The following is a 14,346-nucleotide window of genomic DNA, read 5'->3' as shown; positions in this document are numbered from 1 at the left end:
TTCATCTGAGCACCATTGGTATACTGCTGCCTCTGCACCTGCCTTCATGTAGTCTGTCTAACCAGATGCAGAAGCTCCCACCAGTCATCATATTCAAAAAGAAAGAGTTAAATGCCTGAGAGAATCCACATGGTAAATAATCATTAGTGGTCTATGTAGAGAGTAAACAGTTCAAAGTCAAGGTTTTTTCTTTTTTCTTTTTTTCTTTTTTTTTTTTTTGGTGGTTGATGATTTTTGCTTCTAACTGGTGACTTTATTCAGTTTCAAGGGTGGGTTTGTAGTCTTCGGTCTTGATACATCTCATTATAATAGCTTTGTTACTTTGTACCACTGGAGTTAACAAGTAGGACAACCATGCTAGACCCTAAAATTGCTCGGTTGTAGTTGTCAGATTTCTCTCCTGACAGGTCCAACCTGGGGAGAATCTGCTGACAGTTGGCAGTTGATGAAGTGGTTTAAAAGTCAAAAGGCAATGGGACACCTGTGTGGCTCAGTTGGTTAAGCATCTATCTGGATCTTGATTTTGGCTCGGGTCATGATGTTAGGATTGTGAGATGGAGTCCCATGTGTGCTGTGCATGGAAACAGCTTAAGATTTACTCTTTCTTTCTGCCCCTCCCTGTTCATATGTTCTCTCTCTTTAAAAAAGTAATAATAATTAAAAAAAATTTTTAAAGTCAACAGGTGACAACAAGGTAACCCAGAGTTAGCAACAGTAGTAGTCTCTAACACACCAAGGCTGAAAGGACCAAGGAAGGAGGTGTTAGTTAAACTGGTGCCTATGGTCCAGGGTCTCCTGGCAGAAGCTGGAACCATGGAAAATGGGAACTAGATCACAGAAGATAGTGCCAGAGAGGCTGCCCATGGTAAGAAGGAAGAGGGAAATAGCTGGTTTCTTCCTTCCTTCGTCATCCAAGCTCCTGCCACTATCTCCCATTGGCAGAACCAGTAGGAAGCCAGCTGACATGTAGCCTAGTTATCACGATCTGCGAGCGTCAGCCTCCTACAATATCAAGCAGTACATGGGAAAAGGGAGGGACTGATCTAAGGGGATTGGCAAAGGAGGTGGGAACAGATGGGTGAGGGGTCACATATTTGGGGGTATTTAAATAGTTCAGTGGCTTAGACTAAGGCAGTGGCAGAGACCTTGAAGAAAAATAGATGGTTTGAGGTATATTTATGAGGGAAAAAAAGCATGACTTAGTGACAGACTAGATTGAAAATTAAGGGGGGAAAAAGTGTTGTGAACGACTTTAACAATGTTCGTTGATTGGGTTTGTTTTGCAGTTTCTGCAGAACTATAAGGCTGCCACTCAGAAAAATCCCTGAGTGCTTAACCACGTTGTTCCTTTAATTATTAACAAGCAAGAAGAAAAGGTGGTCAGCATTTAGTTAGGCCACAGAGAAAGGAGATTGGTTACTGCTAGGGTTACTGTGATTATTGTCGTTGGTTATTGTTACCAGGAGCCACAGAAGAGAACAGCAAGCTATATCACCAAGGAACAGAGGATTTGTGGAATAATACATATTCTGGATCTCTCTTTAGACTGAAAAGCTGTATTGTTTTACTAGTTACAAAGACCAGCTCACTAGAAAAATGAAAAGAATACCATAGCAAGCAGTTATGGTAATTGCTAGGAGTGTGTATGTGTTTGTGTGTGTGTGTGTGTGTGTGTGTGTGTGTGTGTATTAAGTACTTGAAAGTACCTTGAGAATTTCTATAAAGAGCCAATTAGGCAGTCCAAAAATAAGGTTTTAAATTCAACGTGTCAAAACAAAGGTGGAGACTAAGGTGTGTCTAAGGAATTCGCAAATCAAAGCACAAATAGCGGCAGGCTTGTTTCCTGCAGCTGTCCCTGCATGTGAGGGGTGGGGTCTGTGAAGTGGAGTGGACAGAAGAGCTCAGTAGTCCCTGGACTCCATGTCAGCAGCTGTTGCCTGGGAAGTCCTCAGCGGAGAGCCAGAATCCTGACACCAGATGCTTCTATTACTACTATTCTATAAATTTTTAACTTTAGTAACAATGTGAGCAAAAGAGAATTGAAGTAATTTTATTAATAATAATCCAAGCATATGATGATAAAGTTATCTCTAGGGCCCACTAAGGAGACATATTTAAGTGTTTACCCTAGGCAGAGCTTTTTATGCTAGATCCTGAAAGGACTACAAAGAAATATAGGGCAAATTTCAGCACAGTTACAACAAAATCCTTTCATTTTTAACTTTAGTAACATAATTTATTAGCTCTAATAACACTGAATTCCCAGCAAATTCACCTTCCTGGTACATATAGAGATCTAATATACAAATTCACCTTCCTGGTGCATATAGAGATCTAATATACTGAAACTTTCATCTACATTCAGGGGAAAAAATCTATGACTATGAATTTTTGAATCAGAAAAAGCTAATATATGTACTTAGGTTGCAGGATATGAATAGATCATTATAATGTGGATATTATCAGACTAGAATGAATGAGAAATTTGAGATAGAAAAAAGAGATGTTAAACAGTTGGTCATGTCAGAAATGCCCCCAAATGCTATCTGGACCTGTACATGATCTCTAAAGCCCAACAAGATAATTATAGGAGATACATTTCTGTACCAGGAATAATAATACAAAAAATGGACTATCTTCAAAGGAAAATAAGTGGAAATCAGGTGAATTGTCGGTGCTGGGAACCTGGGGAGCAGGGTACAAATGTTCTGATAGAAAACATATGAATGGCAAGTTGACCAAACTACTGAGATTGAGATCTTTGATTTCTGGATGGTGTTAACATCTAACTCTCATTCTACAGGTACAAAACCAATAGAGCTACATTGGGAGATAATTACAAGATTTACAGATAGAACCAGGACTTGTCCAAGATACTTGATAGTTACAATCAGAGTCCAGTCAGAAATTTCGACATTCTAAGCAAGCAAGAAGCTGGTCCTCAAATCAAAAGGATTTATTGACAGTAAGGCAGGCGAGGAAAAGAGGAAAGTGGGGCTTCTGAGTAAATTCAGAGGAATGTTCAGTTCTCTTTCTCTGAAAAGTTCCTTGACTATGGCCCTGGGTTTCCAGCTTTATTCAACTCCATAAAAGGCTGAAAGATATCATCTGTTTTGGAGCTTTGGCAAACTGGTCAATGGGAGGAGAAAGATAACAGAAAGTAAGGTGTAGAATATTTACCAGGTAGAAAGGGGATTTAGAAAGTTGGGGAAAACCAACATTTTCAAATTTGGAGTCCTCTACCTTGTGATGTCTAGGCCAAAATCTGGCTTTTGTGTATCACCCATTAGATAGCAGTTTGGTAAAACATATGAAGTACTGCGAAAATAGCCAGTAATCCCATTTATGTAAACGTAGCGAAGAAAATTTAAAAGTAGGAAAATGGCTATATGCAAGAAGAACATCACCAAACTGAAAATGGGAAACAATTAAAATGTACAGTTTTAAGAGAATATTTAAGTAAAATATGTCTCATTTTTAGTGGACAACATTAGATGATAAAACAATGATTATGGAGACTAAGCAGAGCCATGAAAAATATTAATATAATCAGTGTTGAATGAAATAAACAGAACACTAAATTAAAGGTATATTCTGGTAATAGTAATGCAAAAAATTATCTATCTGTGGACAGACACTGGACGATATTACGGTAAGCATCTTTCTTTCTGTTGGCTTTCGGCATCAGCTCATAAAAGAACTTCTCTCATGCTGGAATTTTGGGGGGGAGGGGGTCTGCCTTCTCTCCAAAGAGAATTGCACATATAAAATCTAGCCTTTTCTCCTTTCTGGGTCCTGGCCAATGCTTGGGCTTCAGACATTCTTTTCTCTAACATCCTCCTATGGGTTAGCATCCGGGGACAGGCCCTGAAGAGAATTCTCTGAAGAGAATTCCTGACATTTTTCAATTCCTCTGCCTATGACTAGGTGCATAAATCAGTTCTATGGGGGTAGAAACAGGATGTTCCTCTGGGCTTAAGATGTTCTTGATTAGATATTTTATCATCAAACTTTATAGCATAAAGCTGATATTTTGATTTATATCAGAGGACTGGGACATGACTTATTTTTTTTTTTTCTGGTCTAGGTAGAACAGTGATATGACTACCACCCTCAAGAAAAACTAGGAAAGACCTAAACGCAAAAATCCTCAATAAAATACTAACAAACCAAATTCAACAGCACACCAACAAAGCTTTATCTGTGAGATGCAAGGATAGTTCAACATATACAAATCCATAAATGTGGCCACCACATTAACAAAAGGAAGGATAAAAATCGTATATCATTTGAGAAAATTCACCACCCTTCCATGATATTAAAAAGAAACCTCTCAACAAATCATATATAGAAAGAATGTACCTCAACATGGTAAGGACCATAAACCCAGAGTGAACATCATACTCAATAGCGAAAGGTTGAAAACTTTTCCTCTCAAATCAGGAACAAGACATGGATGCCTGCTCTCATCCCTTCCATTTAACATACTACTGGAAGACTTAACCCTAGCGATTAGGCCAGAAATTGGAGAAAAGGAAACCCTGACACACTGTTAGTGGGAATATAAATTGGCACAACCATGAGGGGAAATACAGTGGTTGTGTAGATAACTAAGATCACTAAGTTATGTAGATCTTCTCCAGGGAGGATACATTTCATTCCACGATGTTGACGACTCATCTTGGTTGATACCACCAATCTCATCAGGAAAGTCTAAGTATTGGTCAACTGTCAAGCTCTTGGGTGCAGATACGCATTTTACAAATTATAAATGGATATACAGTTTTATTTGAAAGTGCAAATGTTATCATTGGCGACAAGTACTCTTAGTTGTTTTCTGTGAAGTGATAGTCTCTCTTCACTTATTTGCAAAAAAAGGGCTGCCTAATATCCACATTTGATTAACCGTAGTTTGACCATTAGTCATCCTTTCCAGTAGAAGTGGTATTCCATGAAAGAAGCAGTTGGTTCAGTTTTCAACTCAAATAACCATACAAATGCTTTTCCTTGAGACAGCTATCATACTTTGGTATGTAATAGAGGTGCTTAATGTATACTTCTCATTTCATCACACAGAATGTTAACTAGGCATGTTGCCAAGGGTTGAGGTTTAACAAAATCAATAATCCCTAGCACTTCCTGAAGGATATTCTGCAATGAATGGAGGAAACTGATGTGGCAGAGAAGAATACAGTGACTATGAGTACAGTTGGATGTCAAAGCCTTGATCCCTGCTCATCCACTGGAAGTTTCGCACCACTGGCAAAAAAGACACACTAGTTTTGACTTCAGAAAATTCCTGAACAAGTCTTGGGGTCCTCCAGAAGATTGAACATCAAACTTTGAAAACCTTGGAATTTGGGTGATTGTGCTGCAAAACTGGAAAAGCCTTTAATTTTATGGTTTTCTGCAACATATTGACAGGATGATACCATTTGTGCAAAAATCCAAACCCACTATATCTGAGAGACCCAGAGTTACCATAGAGAGTAAATGTTGATAATAATGCCAAGAAAAGATAAATGTGAATGAAAGTTATCAAAATGTTTAAATAATTGAATAAAATGTCTTATGATTATGATACTACTTATTAAGTGGAATGTCTTCAAGTACTTGGTTACCTTTTAATTTTGGCCTGTGGGTCATGCAGTTTTTATTATTTTTTTTTAAGATTTTATTGATGTATTTGACAGAGAGAGAGAGAAAAAACACAAGCAGGGGGAGTGGGAAAGGAAGTAGCAGGCTTCTGCTGAGCAGGGTGCCCGACAAGGGCTAGATCCTAGGACCGTGCGATCAAGACCTGAGCCGAAGGCAGATGCCTTCACCACCTGAGACGAAGGTGCCGCCCAGGAAACACCCAGAAGCCCCTGATTACCTTTTAATGGAACAATATATTTGCAAAATATAAAAATTCTATTGGAATGATCAACAATCCAATTTTTTTTTACAATTTCTGACAAATCTTACCTTTTAGTTACTTCTAAGTGGGAACTTTCACTGAACCAATAGCAAAGAATACTAGAGGATAAACCTTATACTATTTTCCCCATGCTATTATAAAGGAAAGAATAACTAATAATAGATAAGGTTACTGAGTGACTATTACAAACAAGAAGTGTAACTATTTAATACCAACATCAACTCACCCATAATTCCCAATGAAAGCTGAGGAAGTTGAGACTTTGAGAGGATTAATGACCTCACCGAGGTCACAGAGTAGTCAATGGAAGAGACTTAATCATAAAGCTATTTAAGTGTCGTCGTCGATTTCAGAACGGGTTAGAGAGAGTTAAGAAAGCTCGTGTCCGAGTAGATGGCTCCTCATTCTTTGAACCGTGACTGGCATTACTATTCACTGCACTGACAAGCCTCCCATAATCTAGCCCTCGTGTGTATTCATGACCAAAAGAGTCTCTCCCAGGAGTTTCTCAGACGACAGTGTCTCTTTCTGTGATCTAGGAGCTGAGTCACAGTTACAGAAAGCCTGACAACGTTGCCGCAAGGCCTCGAGGCTGGGCGGAGAGAGAAGGGCCTGTTTTTGAGCTTCAGAAATGCTGACAGCTTTGACACTTGATGAAAGATCATGGCTGACAGAGGATCCGAAAGGTAGTTTTTGGGGAACTTGGCAGGAAAAAATCACTAGTGACAAATAGAAGATAACCTCATAATGTGCTAAAAGGTACTCCTGAGGACAGAGCTGACTTGGGAGACGTTTCTGACTTAATGACATCCATGGCCCTGCACTTCAGTGAGTTTCTTGCCTTTGGAAGTAAAAGGATGATCACTCCTGTAGGAGGCTGGAGGGAGGATTCAGCCTCTTCTAGATTGTACCACTCTAAGCAGGCTTAGGTAGGGGAGAATTTTGGCCAAAGAAAACATATTTCCTTCCTCCTTACCATTGTCATCTCCATAAGCTGCCTTCCTGGTAGTCAGTTTGCCCCCGAAATTTTACAAACATGTAACTAAGCAGAATATTTCATCTTTTATTCCATACCTCTGCTATCTCACAATGAGTATCTTTTTTTTTTTGGTACTGGCATAAAAACAGACACATAGACCAGTGGAACAGAGTGGAGAGCACAGATATGGACCCTCAACTCTATGGTCAAATAATCTTCGACAAAACAGGAAAAAATATTCAATGGAAAAAAGACAGTCTCTTCAATAAATGGTGCTGGGAAAACTGGACAGCTATATGTAGAAGAATGAAACTTGACCATTCTCTTACACCCTTACACCGTACACAAAGATAAACTCGAAATGGATAAAAGACCTCAACGTGAGACAGGAATCTATCCGAATCCTAGAGGAGAACATAGGCAGTAACCTCTTCGATATCAGCCACAGCAACTTCTTTCAAGATATGTCTCCAAAGGCCAAGGAAACAAAAGTGAAAATGAACTTTTCGGACTTCATCAAGATCAAAAGCTTCTGCACAGCAAAGGAAACAGTCAACAAAACAAAAAGGCAACCCACGGAATGGGAGAAGATATTTGCAAATGACAGTACAGACAAAAGTTGATATCCAGGATCACAATGAGTATCTTAAAACAGAAACGTAATACTACATCTTATAAAGGGGTGTGGAAAAAATCAGACATATATAATTATCATAGTTCTTCTTTGTAAAGAATCCACGGAACAAACTACAGGACAACGTTAAAGGAAAAGAAGAAAAGTTAATTACTAATTAATCAAGAAGTTATTGATTACCTGCTCTGGGCCAGGCAGAGTTGTAGAAGCCAGAACTAGAACAGTGAACAAAGCAGAAACATCCCCCATGGTTAGAGAGCTCGCATTCTGTTGGGGACATGAAAGATATGCACCCAAGTATGTCTGTAATATATCTGTTTGTGATAAGAGTTATGGATAAAAAGTGGGTAAGATGTTAATGCTGGCGGTCTCGGTTATGTGTTGTGTTTAGGCTGGTCAGGAAGGCTTTTTAAGCAAGGCGACACTTGAGCAAAAACCTGAGCATAATGAGGGATAAGTGACCCACCCGGCTTTCTGAGGGAGGAGCTGTGCTGTCAGATGATGTGGCAAGTGCAAAGGTCCTGGGTTGGGAATATGTTTTTTTCTATGTGAGGGCTATTTGCGATTCAGAAAGAGTGAGCGAGGGGGAGGGAATGGCATCAGAAAGGGAAACAAAGGTCGTCTATTGCATGGGGATTTACAGGCAATGGGTCAAGGTATGCGGTTGGAATTTTATTCTGAGTAAGATGTAGAAGCTGCAGAAGGTTTTGAGCAGAAGAATAGCACGATATGAATGGGTTTCAGGATAATCATGCTGCTGCCTAGAAACCAGCCCACGAGGGCGTAATGAGGACTGAAGCCCAGTAAGCAATGAAAAGGTCTAATGAAACATCTGTAATCCAAATGAGAGATGATGGGACTTGGAAGCAGGTGGGGAGAGATAGATTTGAGACAGATTTTGACAGGATTCAAGGATGGATTGAATGTACTGTGTGAGTACAAGAATGCAGTCGAAGGTGTGGTTTAGACGTTGGCCGGGAGCACTGAAGAAGCAGTTGCATTTAAACTGAAGAGGGAGCGACAGTCTCAAATTTTCACTTGGATTGCTTTGGTATCAAGAATTTGTTTTTGCCCATGTTTTGTTTGAGATTCCTATTAGACTCCTGGCAGAGGTGTTGAGTAAGTAGCTGTATATCAAGTTTGGAGTTTTCGAAGCAACTTGAGCCTGGAGTCTTAAATTTCAGATGGTTTCAGTTGAGAGAGTATTGACAACAAATTATGAAGGAGAAACCAAAAGAAGATGACTAGCTTTGAGAGTTGTTTCCTGTTTAGATTTATACCACTCTAGAGGATTTTTCAGTGAGCGCCATTGTTTTTTTTTGTTGTTGTTGTTCTTTGTTTTTTTAATTGAAAACACTACCCGCTAAGCTACTTGTAGTTTAAAACCATGTCTCACAATCTTTATATAGGGACGTTCTGGCTTTAAGACTATTTCAGGGCAGACAGCTCAATTAAAAAAAACAGTAATAATTTTATTAGTGTTAGGTAAGTGTTCAGAGCACATTATATACAGTTTGTTGTGGGCACTTAACTTATAATTTTGGTTGAATAAAAGGCTGATTAGTATAAAAGCACAATGTATTAACAAAGTGAATACATGAGCTACAAAATCTCAATCTAGAATGAGAATTAATTCAGTAATGTTTTTTTAAAGAGAGTTTAAAAGGCCATGAGTAGTGAAAACATTTCAGCATACCCTGTTTAAACAACTGACTAATCTCCTTCAAGAGTTAAAAAAAATTGGTATTTTCATACAAATTGGTATATTCATATAAATGATATATTCAATAAACATTACTTTTATGCCTTATTTTAAAACTCAACTCTAAAGTCCATCTAAAGAACATTATTCTTTACCCTAATTTTATCCCAACAACTAAGTCATTGGTTCTGACAGATTCAGGTGTTACTTACGTTGCTCCTGCTATATTAAATACTTGAATATAAACTAGAAACTCCATTATTTATAAAAATTGAGTTAAGTAGACTTTTTGAAAATGTCTTAAAAATTCAATAATAAAGTAATGAAGATTAAAACATAAAATCTATCAAATTTCTACAAAAGAATTCTATATAAAATCTATAAAATTTCATGTTTTCTCTTCTCCAGTAAAATCAAAATATAATGTGGGGATTGCTCTTTTCTAGCTTTATTTTAATCATCTGTTAATATATACTAAAAGCATGGGGATTCAATAGAAGTGATTGTTTCAGAGCTTGAAAATTGCAAAAATTAGGAAAACTGCCCTGCACACTTCCTCATTACTATGGAAAAGACACATTTGTGTTCATTTTTCAAGAACAGAAGTTATCAGATGCCTGCTATGTGCCAGGTATTAGGCTGGACACTTTCTGAGATTCTCTGACTGTCCTGAGGTTGAATTTGTGGGGGTTGGCCAGGCCACAGTAGTGCACAGAAGCAATGATTCAGTTACATTCATCCGGATGCAGGGAATTAAAAGATTTATGACGTGCAATAAACCCAGGGAAAGAAAAAAAAAAGAATGTTACAAGTTTCTGAGGAAACAACAAGTCTTTATAAAAACAATTTTCCTTTCTTTAGAGAACCTATAGCTTAGATTTGACTGAGAGGATCAATCCTAGTATTTTTTTTCAAGGAATTTTTTTTTCTTTTTTCTGAGCTAAACTCCCCCATGGTGAGGGAGCAGTTTAAATTTTAAAAGATTAAATAACACAAGGAACTTCATCTCAATCTACTTAATTTCCTAGGATTCTTGGCCCAAATACTAGGCTGTTTTATAAATGTCCAATAACCTGAGATCATGAGGAGGGGGAAGTTTGAATCTATTTGTGCAGTCAGTTAAGCAATAGAGTAGAGAAGGACCAGGATTTGGACTCAGACATTCTTAGCCTAAGTCTGGGCTCCAGCATTAATTTTGTGAGTTTAGTAAACGTGCCCCCTACCACACCGTGATCTATTTGTATATGAAGAGGTTGGTGATTATATTAGACAAGACTCTTTCAGAAGCAAGTGACAGAAATTAAGTCAAAAGAATTAAGAAAATAAGAAATTTACCAGTGCCCATAACTGAAAAGTGGAGTCACAGCTAACTTCAGGCATGGCTGCATCTAGGGGTTGGAATTGTGTTATTAGGCACTGTTCCTCTCCAACCTACAGTGTTGCTTTTCTCATAGAGGGGGGTTTATTTATTATTATTAATTTTTTGGGCTGTAGGTTTTTCTTTCTTCATCTAGCAAATTCTAGAAAAATAAAGGTTTCCCCCCCCTAATAATTATAATAAAGAATAAAACAAGAATGAAGTCTCATTGGTCCAACTTGGTTCATAGGTTCTGCCTTAAAATAGTCATCACTTGTTTAATTAATTTATGTACTAATAACTACTTGAGATCTACTATGGGATAGGCACTATGGCCCTAGACCTCTGTGATATAGTGGTGAACAAGTATATATAAAGTTATAAGTATATATAAAGTTATATAAACATATAAATTTCCTGCTTTCATTAAGCATTTAATCAGAGGGAGAGGCAGACAATACACTAACACATGAATAAATATATAGTATAACATTCTGCCATTCTTGTCATGTTAGGAAAAACAAAGTAGGACAGGAGACTAGAGAGCGATAGGGCTCTTTTTCATATAGGGCGATTAGAAACAACTTTTCCGATATGGTGCTATTTGTGATTCTTTCGGGAGAAACTGGGAGCAAAACAATAAATTGAAGATGTTTGCTTGTGTTGCAGGACTGGCTAAGAGACCAGAGGTTGGCGCAGAATGATTTAGGAGGACAGTGGTAAGTTATGAGGTTGGGAAGATAGCTAGTGTCAGATTTCATTTTACATTAGTTGGAAATTCTGAAGGATTGTGAAGAATAAAGACAGGGAATTAGCCAACTTACATTTTCAAAAGATCAATCTCTTTACTGTTTGGTTAATAGACTCTAGGGCACGGGACTGGAACCAGGGAGTCATTTGAGAGGTTACTCCACGGGTCTTGGTAGGAGAGGATTGTGGTTTGGGCTGCAGTAGCAGATAGAGAGAAATGGTCTGATTGGGGACGAATTTTGAAGGTAGAGTTGACAGGGGTCACTAATGGATTAAATATCTTTCTTCAAGAGAAAGACCAAGAATCGTAATATATGAAGAATCCACCAGACATACCCATCTTCCTAGGGATGAAATGGAGATGGAAAATTGGATATGCACGTCTAAGGGAGTCTTGGCTCTTTTTCCTCTATATTCTATAATAATATTCATCATGATTATTACAGCCCAGCCAAGAATATCGAGTATACTGATGTTCCAAAAAATTGTAAATATTTATACACCAATGTTCCCATCTTGCTGGGTGGTAGGACAGGCCATCTGAACCATACCTACAGAGAGTAATGTAGGATATTTCTCTGAAACAAACCATAGTGCCCTTAGTTAGAAGGAGGGAGTGACTACTGGACCTTAAAAAAATCACTAAAGATGACTAGTATCAAAATATGTTTAGTGCAAAATTTTCTTAAACTCTAAAGTTTACATTATATCTTCCCATTAATTCTCAGAAAAATAAAAGTTATTTAATGTTTGTAGATTGTGAAACATCTACCCAAATTCCTTCTTCTGAAGTTTGAATCTTTGCATATGCCTCATCTTTATCACATTTTTCTCTTTTTTAATACTCTTAATTCTTTTTTAAAAGATTTTATTTATTTATTTGACAGACAGAGATCACAAGTTGGCAGAGAGGCAGAGAGGGGAGTGGGGGGAAGCAGGTTCCCTGCTGAGCAGAGTGGGGCTTGATCCCAGGACCCTGACATCATGACCTGAGCTGAAGGCAGAAGCTTAACCCGCTGAGCAAACCAGGCGCCCCTTTATAACATTTTCTTTTCCACTTTTGCTTCAAGTATTCTGCGTCACTTAGCCTAGCTCCTGCATTTCATTCACTGCATTGTGTAAACCTCTTATGTCTGCCTACCCTGCTCTCCACTGGGACTGCCTTTCTTTTTTTTGTCCATCTGGTAGGTTCCTAACCATGCCTCGGTCACGTGCTTCCCGCTCAGCTTTCTCAGACTCTGTAAGGCTCTTACCTGCTCCCTGCCTCTGGGCTCCTTAGCACTCAGCACCAAGAATCTGACCTCTAGCACACGGGCCACGCTGATATGCATGCATGTTTGCTACTCAGGGATTTCTGTCTGAAGTTAGCATTGCTGGATCACAGTGAAAGAATCAATATTCTTAGATATTTTGATATTTAATATTGGTTCTCTGTAGTTAGTGATGGACCAATTTACATTTGTAAATGAGGATGAGAACCCATTTCTTTATATCCTAGCCAACACTTGGTGTTTTTAGGTCTTAAGACTTCTATTGCGCTGAAGAATAGGAAATTGTCTTTTTCGGATTATTTCTCACAACCTGATTTACACCCTCATTGACTTATTTTTCTCAGGATTTTTGTTTTTGAGGTTCTTGGTGTGGGCTTCTGGGCTATCCACGGCACAATCTCTAGGGGACATCATTCATATATACCACCTTAAGAATAGTGTCATTCTGGGTTTTTGCAAAAAAGGTGACCCTGAGGCAAAGACTGTGTTTTACTCATCTCTGTACTTTCTGTTTGCATCAGGATTTGGCACAGAGTAAGTACTAAATTGAGGAGAGGATAGTTTCACTGATAACATTTCAGCAAAATTTCTTCCCCTCCAACATCATGAGATGTGGGTGCTTCTAGACAGTTTTATTATATGTGCATTTTATGTTTTATCATCTTTTTAAAAGTCATATCATCAGGAAATGTGCCTGAAATAGTAACCTGACTTTTTAATTCTGTAATATGAGTCTCTCAATCCTGAGCCTGTGTATTATTCTGGAAGACAGATACAGAGGTAGGTTAATATATGAAATCAGAGAAAACACCCTATCCAATCAACAGTGCACTTGCAATTGTCAAGGTAATGGCTTTCATTTTACCAAGAGAATTATTCCTGAGAACCATAATCCCTTACATTTGTTCAGTGTTTTTGGTTTATAAAGGACATTCACATATATATGTCATTTGATTTCTACTAAAACTCTGTGGGCTAAGTCACACACAAATTATTACTGAGGCTGAGACACATTAGTAAGTTGGCTGAGGTGATATAACTAACGAGGCAAGCAAAATCTGATATTGATGGGCAGCAGTGTGCACATCTGTGCAACTCAACTTCCCGACTTGTTATGGAATGTGGCCATGGGAACACCATTCTATTCAATGAGACATAAAAGTGAAAGCTTACTGACATTTCTTTGTTTTATTACATATTTCTTCATTGTCTTTTCTGACATACTATTGGATACAAACAAAATAATACATAATACATGCAAGTTTTAAAGAACAATAATAATATATAATAAATACCTGTGAACCCTCTACCTAACCCAGGACTAGACCGCAGCCAACAACATCCATACGCCTCTAAGTTCTTCACCTATCCTACCACTTGTCTTCTCCATGGGTGACACTGTTCTGAATCTTGTGTTTACCATTCCTATGCTTTTCTTTTTCCATAGTTTCGTCTCTTATGTCTATATGCCTTAACAGCGTATTACTTAGTTTTGAGTTTTATAAAAATGGTATTATGTTCATTGTGTCCCTGCAGGACTTGTTTTTGTTTTGTTTTGATGACTCAAAATTGCATTTCTAAATAGCATAGTCATTGAATGAATAAAATAATTTATTTTATGTATAGCTCTACTTTATTCATTTTCACTCCTACAAGATATTCCATAGTATGAATGCACCACAATTTATTATTCTCTCATCAGTGAACATTTGGAAGTATTCCGGTTCTCTTGT

The sequence above is a fragment of the Meles meles genome, chromosome 4 (assembly GCF_922984935.1).
Source record: "Meles meles chromosome 4, mMelMel3.1 paternal haplotype, whole genome shotgun sequence".
Taxonomy (NCBI): domain Eukaryota; kingdom Metazoa; phylum Chordata; class Mammalia; order Carnivora; family Mustelidae; genus Meles; species Meles meles.
Note: the sequence above shows the minus strand (reverse complement) of the source record.